The following is an 8,800-nucleotide window of genomic DNA, read 5'->3' as shown; positions in this document are numbered from 1 at the left end:
TTTGGGAGAAAAATGCAAAGGTACAAGACAGCTTTTCCTTGCCAATATCTCTCTTTTGCAAAGAGCTGCGCATTGGAAAATTCAGGGCTATGTCGTGTAGATGATGGCCTAACAGGAGGCTTTAAAATTTTCTTTCTAGTGACCTTCGTTTGGGAGAAAAATGCAAAGGTACAAGACAGATTTTCCTTGCCAATATCTCTCTTTTGCAAAGAGCTGCGCATTGGAAAATTCAGGGCTATGTCGTGTAGATGATGGCCTAACAGGAGGCTTTAAAATTTTCTTTCTAGTGTCCTTCGTTTGGGAGAAAAATGCAATGGTACAAGACAGCTTTTCCTTGCCAATATCTCTCTTTTGCAAAGAGCTGCGCATTGGAAAATTCAGGGCTATGTCGTGTAGATGATGGCCTAACAGGAGGCTTTAAAATTTTCTTTCTAGTGTCCTTCGTTTGGGAGAAAAATGCAATGGTACAAGACAGCTTTTCCTTGCCAATATCTCTCTTTTGCAAAGAGCTGCGCATTGGAAAATTCAGGGCTATGTCGTGTAGATGATGGCCTAACAGGGGGCTTTAAAATTTTCTTTCTAGTGTCCTTCGTTTGGGAGAAAAATGCAAAGGTACAAGACAGCTTTTCCTTGCCAATATCTCTCTTTTGCAAAGAGCTGCGCATTGGAAAATTCAGGGCTATGTCGTGTAGATGATGGCCTAACAGGAGGCTTTAAAATTTTCTTTCTAGTGTCCTTCGTTTGGGAGAAAAATGCAAAGGTACAAGACAGCTTTTCCTTGCCAATATCTCTCTTTTGCAAAGAGCTACGCATTGGAAAATTCAGGGCTATGTCGTGTAGATGATGGCCTAACAGGAGGCTTTAAAATTTTCTTTCTAGTGACCTTCGTTTGGGAGAAAAATGCAAAGGTACAAGACAGCTTTTCCTTGCCAATATCTCTCTTTTGCAAAGAGCTGCGCATTGGAAAATTCAGGGCTATGTCGTGTAGATGATGGCCTAACAGGAGGCTTTAAAATTTTTATTCTAGTGTCCTTCGTTTGGGAGAAAAATGCAAAGGTACAAGACAGCTTTTCCTTGCCAATATCTCTCTTTTGCAAAGAGCTGCGCATTGGAAAATTCAGGGCTATGTCGTGTAGATGATGGCCTAACAGGAGGCTTTAAAATTTTCTTTCTAGTGTCCTTCGTTTGGGAGAAAAATGCAAAGGTACAAGACAGCTTTTCCTTGCCAATATCTCTCTTTTGCAAAGAGCTACGTATTGGAAAATTCAGGGCTATGTCGTGTAGATGATGGCCTAACAGGAGGCTTTAAAAATTTCTTTCTAGTGACCTTCGTTTGGGAGAAAAATGCAAAGGTACAAGACAGCTTTTCCTTGCCAATATCTCTCTTTTGCAAAGAGCTGCGCATTGGAAAATTCAGGGCTATGTCGTGTAGATGATGGCCTAACAGGAGGCTTTAAAATTTTCTTTCTAGTGACCTTCGTTTGGGAGAAAAATGCAAAGGTACAAGACAGCTTTTCCTTGCCAATATCTCTCTTTTGCAAAGAGCTGCGCATTGGAAAATTCAGGGCTATGTCGTGTAGATGATGGCGTAACAGGAGGCTTTAAAATTTTCTTTCTAGTGTCCTTCGTTTGGGAGAAAAATGCAATGGTACAAGACAGCTTTTCCTTGCCAATATCTCTCTTTTGCAAAGAGCTGCGCATTGGAAAATTCAGGGCTATGTCGTGTAGATGATGGCCTAACAGGAGGCTTTAAAATTTTCTTTCTAGTGTCCTTCGTTTGGGAGAAAAATGCAAAGGTACAAGACAGCTTTTCCTTGCCAATATCTCTCTTTTGCAAAGAGCTGCGCATTGGAAAATTCAGGGCTATGTCGTGTAGATGATGGCCTAACAGGAGGCTTTAAAATTTTAATTCTAGTGCTACTCCGATCAACAACTGTTCCTTGGACCTCGCCTTTATCTGGAGATCGTCCAAGTACGGGATAATTATAACTCCCTTTTTTCGCAGGAGTATCATCATCTCGGCCATTACCTTGGTAAACACCCTCGGTGCCGTGGACAGACCAAACGGCAGCGTCTGGAATTGGTAATGACAGTCCTGTACCACAAATCTGAGGTACTCCTGGTGAGGAGAGTAAATGGGGACATGCAGGTAAGCATCCTTGATGTCCAGTGATACCATGTAATCCCCTTCCTCCAGGCTTGAGATAACCGCCCTGAGCGATTCCATCTTGAACTTGAACCGTTTTATATACGTGTTCAAAGATTTAAAATTTAAAATGGGTCTCACCGAACCGTCCGGTTTCGGTACCACAAACCTTATTATTTCAAAACTTGTAACCATGCCAATCACAGACAGAAGGTTTCCATTAGACACAGATCTGAGAATATACTTAACTGAACATTATGTCCCACACACAAAACCATAACACACAAATTTAAATACAGTTTGCAAACTTCAATTTCTTGCAGATTTCAACAGTTTTGCCGATTTCAAAATACGCTTAGTATTGGTTGATCAGGCCAATATTATACAGCATGATTTAAATGCAAAACATATACTGTACCCTTTGTCACAGTACTATACAAAATTTGTGCTTCTATGGAATATTTCTTCCATACATGATATGCACACTTAGGGTTAATCCTCCCTGCCCTTCCCATACGCTGGAAAAATTCGCAATCCCTGCAATTTTTCACACACGCGACACGTCTGTCAACTGGGAAGCTGCAGTAGATCCTCTTATCACAACTACAATCACAAAGCAACATGCTTAGGTTATGCTTAAAACAACCAGCAGCTCTTAGCAGCTCAGTATTGCAATATATACTTACACTCAGTTACATATAATCCCTATAACCTCGGGTTGTTCACTCTATTTTTTTCTAATGTACCCTTCTTATACACGTGTAGCTGACTAACAAGTGGAGGTGATCTATGTGCTTTTTACTTTATTTGGCTCTTGGTCCAAAGCACTTATTCATGCAATCATTCATAGAGTGAAAAACACAGGTCACTGTTTCTTTGCTCAAATCTTTGAATTAATTTTGGTATTCTTATTTACATGCAACAGCATCTGTCAATCATCATTTCCGAGTTACTTGGTCCTTCAACCGATTTGGACATAATTTTGGTATTCATTTTACAAACAAGCAACAACAAACAGGTCCCTGAGTTATTTTACTAGTTTTTTTTCAATCTCTCCACTTCTCATTCTCATATTATAAAAAATACAATCACACAGACAGCTGGCAGGTATAGAAACAGCATGTACTGGAATACAGCACATACCATGGTATTCTATACTTACCAGTGCTGTTATGACTTGGGATGTTCCTTCCATCATCAGCTGCTGGCTGGCTGGCACACCCCTTTGAGAATTTGATGAAGAGATCGAGATCTATAGTTCCAAGGACATAGCCCCCATCTGTTGAATTCTCTTGGATTAACTAAATTAACCATCTTGTTGCTGTTTGGGTTGTTAGGTAAAAGAATGAATTGAAAATGGATTTATAAAAATCAATTATTATTTATTCAAAGGGCCACGCCCGTATACAGGGGAGAAGTAGCATTCTCTCGTCCTGTGTCAAATCATTTAACAACAACATACACGTATCAACAATGAGTTTTATATAATACACAGTTACACCCCTTTTGTATATTCCTCCCATATGATTTCATACCCCAGGAATACAATGTTAGGCAATAGAGTTATGCAATATTGGGACAATTGTCAAGAATACTAAAAAGATACTCGTGAGCTTCAACTGTGTCCATATTAGGAATTACATCTGGTCTCTATGAGCTTTTAGAAAGTGCGTATGTGGAAACAATACTTAGCCAACAAAGTTGTTTTTCTCTCAGGGTGTGTAAAAAGTTCAAGATGAATTTGCTATATCATCTAGCTAGAATCAAAATGGATTCTGTTATGCTTTCATATTATACTAGTGAATATGAGAACCCTTTGCTTATTGGATGTATACATAATATACGTACTATCCCGTAGTGCACACACATAACTGTTAGGCCTTCAGCAGGTTGCCTCTGTCACAGTATTCAACACATCTTATAAAACTCTCCAGATTATTGACTTTTTAAAGTTTTTCTAGGAAACGTTTTAGATGAATGCTTATTAGCCTTTGTCAGTATGCACTTTCGCAAAGTGTCTCTGTGGCGCAATCAGTTAGTGTGTACGGCTGTTAACTAAAAGGTTGGTGGTTCAATCCCACCCAGGGATGTAATTGATCTTGTTATCAGATTTTGGTGATCTTTAAGTAGACAAGTCAAAATTTCAAACCGCCTCTTATGGTGTAGGGTACCTGGCCTTCTCTGATGTAATCAGAGTTAGATTTGATTCATTGATTTTATAAAAACAGCTAGGAAGCACAATTTAGCAGTGGTTTGCAGAGAAAAAAAATATGCTGGCAGAAAAATCCAATTGAGTGATTAAACAGCTCTTCATTTTCTGGCTTTATTTTTATGCTAACAAATTTGTTCTCTGAAAAGTGTCCACAAAGCCAAGTCTCTGATTAACACCTTTGTAAGGATGGTTTTTCACCTATTACTAAATTATACTTGCTTCATTGGAAAGGCAGCAAGATGCATCCTCATTTCAATGTCTACTGAAATAATACAGGTTGACACCAGGAAACATTAACGCCACTGCATCCTTGCTGCTTTCTCATGTGGAAGTCTGTTTAATGTGAAAACAAGGTGATATCTAATTAGCACACAGGTAAGGAATTCTGAAAATCTTTATTTAAGGGTGAAGATGTTTCTCACAAAATTGTTGCCCCAATGCATCATTGAAATTCAAGCTGGAAAGATGATTTTAATATATCACTTGTACATTTTGTATTGCTCTTCTGGTGACAATGTAGTTTTTTTTTCAATTACCATTTTAATAACAGGGTAAAGAAAATTAAGTGGATTTTTGAAAGAAAACTATACTGTCAATATACTATTAAAACAAATTAAAATGGTAAAAGTTATTGTACTTTAAGTAAAAATAAAAGAGCAAAAATATCAATCCCAGTTTTGATTACTTAAATTAACAAAAAAAATGCATATAGCAAAGGATAGTTTCAATCTGCCTACCTCTGGGTTATGGGTCCAGCATGCTTCCATTGCAGTACTCTGCTGCACATGTAAGTGCAAGAGATCCTGAAGCACTCACTCATCATGGGAAAGTACCAATGTGTTTATTCGTTGGTTGATGGAAGAAACATCTTACAAAAACTCTCCAGATTATTGATTTTTTAATGTTTTTCTAGGAAACGTTCTAGATTTATGCTTATTAGCCTTTGTCAGTATGCACTTTTTGCAAAGTGTCTCTGTGGCGCAATCGGTTAGTGTGTTCGGCTATTAACCGAAAGGTTGGTGGTTCAATCCCACCCAGGGATGTAATTAAACTTGTGATCAGATTTTGGTGATATTTAAGTAGACAAGTCAAAATTTCAAACCCCCTCTTATGGTGTAGGGTACATGGCCTTCTCTGATGTAATCAGAGTTAGATTTGATTCAGTTATTTTATAAAAAAACAGCTAGGAAGCACAATTTAGCAGTGGGTTGCAGAGAAAAAAAAATATGCTGGCAGAAAAATCCAATCGAGTGATTAAACAGCTCTTCATTTTCTGGCTTTATTTTTATGCTAACAAATTTGTTCTCTGAAAAGTGTCCACAAAGCCAAGTCTCTGATTAACACCTTTGTAAGGATGGTTTTTCACCTATTACTAAATTAAACTTGCTTCATTGGAAAGGCAGCAAGATGCATCCTCATTTCAATGTCTACTGAAATAATACAAGTTGACACCAGGAAACATTAACGCCACTGCTTCCTTGCTGCTTTCTCATGTGGAAGTCTGTTTAATGTGAAAACAAGGTGATATCTAATTAGCACACAGGTAAGGAATTAAGAAAATCTTTATTTAAGGGTGAAGATGTTTCTCACAAATTTGTTGACCCAATGCATCATTGAAATTCAAGCTGGAAAGATGATTTTAATATATCACTTGTACATTTTATATTGCTCTTCTGATGACAATGTAGTTTGTTTTTGTCAATTACCATTTTAATAATAGGGTAAAGAAAATGAAGTGGATTTTTGAAAGAAAACAATACTGTCAATATACTATTAAAACAAATTAAAATGGTAAAAGTTATTGTACTTTAAGTAAAAATAAAAGAGCCAAAATATCAATCCCAGTTTTGGATTACTTAAATTAAAAAAAAAAAGCATACAGCAGAGGATAGTTTCAATCTGCCTACCTCTGGGTTATGAGCCCAGCATGCTTCCATTGCTGTACTCTGCTGCACATGTAAGTGCAAGAGATCCTGAAGCACTCACTCATCATGGGAAAGTACCAATGTGTTTCTTCGTTGGTTGATGGAAGAAACATCTTACAAAAACTCTCCAGATTATTGACTTTTTAAAGTTTTTCTAGGAAACGTTTTAGATGAATGCTTATTAGCCTTTGTCAGTATGTACTTTTGCAAAGTGTCTCTGTGGCGCAATCAGTTAGTATGTACGGCTATTAACCAAAAGGTTGGTGGTTCAATCCCACCCAGGGACCTAATTGACCTTGTTATCAGATTTTGGTGATCTTTAAGTAGACAAGTCAAAATTTCAAACCCCCTGTTATGGTGTAGGGTACCTGGCCTTCTCTGATGTAATCAGAGTTAGATTTGATTCAGTGATTTTATAAAAACATCTAGGAAGCACAATTTAGCAGTGGGTTGCAGAGAAAAAGAAATATGCTGGCAAAAAAATCAAATTGCGTGATTAAACAGCTCTTCATTTTCTGGCTTTATTTTTATGCTAACAAATTTGTTCTCTGAAAAGTGTCCACAAAGCCAAGTCTCTGATTAACACCTTTGTAGGGATGGTTTTTCACCTATTACTAAATTAAACTTGCTTCATTGGAAAGGCAGCAAGATGTATCCTCATTTCAATGTCTACTGAAATAATACAGGTTGACACCAGGAAACATTAACGCCACTGCATCCTTGCTGCTTTCTCATGTGGAAGTCTGTTTAATGTTAAAACAAGGTGATATCTAATTAGCACACAGGTAAGGAATTAAGAAAATCTTTATTTAAGGGTGAAGATGTTTCTCACAAAATTGTTGACCCAATGCATCATTGAAATTCAAGCTGGAAAGATGATTTTAATATATCACTTGTACATTTTGTATTGCTCTTCTGGTGACAATGTAGTTTGTTTTTGTCAATTACCATTTTAATAATAGGGTAAAGAAAATGAAGTGGATTTTTGAAAGAAAACAATACTGTCAATATACTATTAAAACAAATTAAAATGGTAAAAGTTATTGTACTTTAAGTAAAAATAAAAGAGACAAATTATCAATCCCAGTTTTGGATTACTTTAATTAACAAAAAAAAATGCATATAGCAGAGGATAGTTTCAATCTGCCTACCTCTGGGTTATGGGCCCAGCATGCTTCCATTGCAGTACTCTGCTGCACATGTAAGTGCAAGAGATCCTGAAGCACTCACTCATCATGGGAAAGTACCAATGTGTTTCTTCGTTGGTTGATGGAAGAAACATCTTACAAAAACTCTCCAGATTATTGACTTTTTAAAGTTTTTCTAGGAAACGTTTTAGATGAATGCTTATTAGCCTTTGTCAGTATGGACTTTTGCAAAGTGTCTCTGTGGCGCAATCAGTTAGTATGTACGGCTATTAACCATAAGGTTGGTGGTTCAATCCCACCCAGGGACCTAATTGACCTTGTTATCAGATTTTGGTGATCTTTAAGTAGACAAGTCAAAATTTCAAACCCCCTGTTATGGTGTAGGGTACCTGGCCTTCTCTGATGTAATCAGAGTTAGATTTGATTCAGTGATTTTATAAAAACAGCTAGAAAGCACAATTTAGCAGTGGGTTGCAGAGAAAAAAAATATGCTGGCAGAAAAATCCAATTGAGTGATTAAACAGCTCTTCATTTTCTGGCTTTATTTTTATGCTAACAAATTTGTTCTCTGAAAAGTGTCCACAAAGCCAAGTCTCTGATTAACACCTTTGTAAGGATGGTTTTTCACCTATTACTAAATTAAACTTGCTTCATTGGAAAGGCAGCAAGATGCATCCTCATTTCAATGGTAAGTCAACCTTCTTGCCCTATGTTCCCTGTCAACGGATGAAGACGCATCATTATCTACCGCAGTCATTTTGGCCCAATAGATATGCAAGAAGTTTAGATTCCCCTTTCTTTGCAGGTAAAGGAAGGAAAAGGAAGAGGTCTGTAGCCTCTTCAAGATCGCAGGACCAGAGATTGTCCTCTGCTTCTGCCAAATCCACTGCATGACACTGGGGCTTTCTTGCAGGAGCCCACACCAGTGGGGGCACGTCTAAAACTCTTCAGTCAGTTCTGGATTCATTCGGACCTGGACTCGTGGGTTTTACAAATAGTGTCCCAAGGGTACAAACTGGGGTTTCAAGACGTTCCCCCTCACCGATTGTTCAAATTGGCCTTAGTCAGCAGGGAGAAGGTTTTTATTCAAGCCTCTTCGTGGTCCCGAAGCCGGACGGCTCAGTCAGACCAATCTTAAATCTGAAATCCCTCAATTTCTTCCTAAAGAAATTCAATTTCAAGATGGAATTTCTCAGGGCAGTGATCTCCAGTCCGGAGGACGGAGATTTCATGGTTTTGGTAGACATAAAGGATGCCTACTTACATGTTCCCATTTAGCCACTGCCTCAAGCTACCTAAGGTTTGCAATTCAGGATTGTCATTACCAATTTCAGACATTGCCGTTTGGTCTGTCCACGGCTCCGAGGAT

General features: G+C 37.9%; 1 non-coding gene across 1 annotated transcript; it reads left to right on the top strand.

The window, feature by feature from the left end:
* Positions 1 to 5,327: 5,327 nt before the first annotated feature.
* On the top strand, positions 5,328 to 5,401 carry TRNAN-AUU (transfer RNA asparagine (anticodon AUU)). The gene has a single exon. It is a non-coding gene; the product is annotated as a tRNA-Asn (tRNA).
* Positions 5,402 to 8,800: the final 3,399 nt, after the last annotated feature.

Source organism: Pseudophryne corroboree, unplaced genomic scaffold (genome assembly GCF_028390025.1).
Source record: "Pseudophryne corroboree isolate aPseCor3 unplaced genomic scaffold, aPseCor3.hap2 scaffold_724, whole genome shotgun sequence".
In the NCBI taxonomy this organism is placed as follows: domain Eukaryota; kingdom Metazoa; phylum Chordata; class Amphibia; order Anura; family Myobatrachidae; genus Pseudophryne; species Pseudophryne corroboree.
Note: the sequence above shows the minus strand (reverse complement) of the source record. Positions and strands in the feature narration are given on the sequence as shown.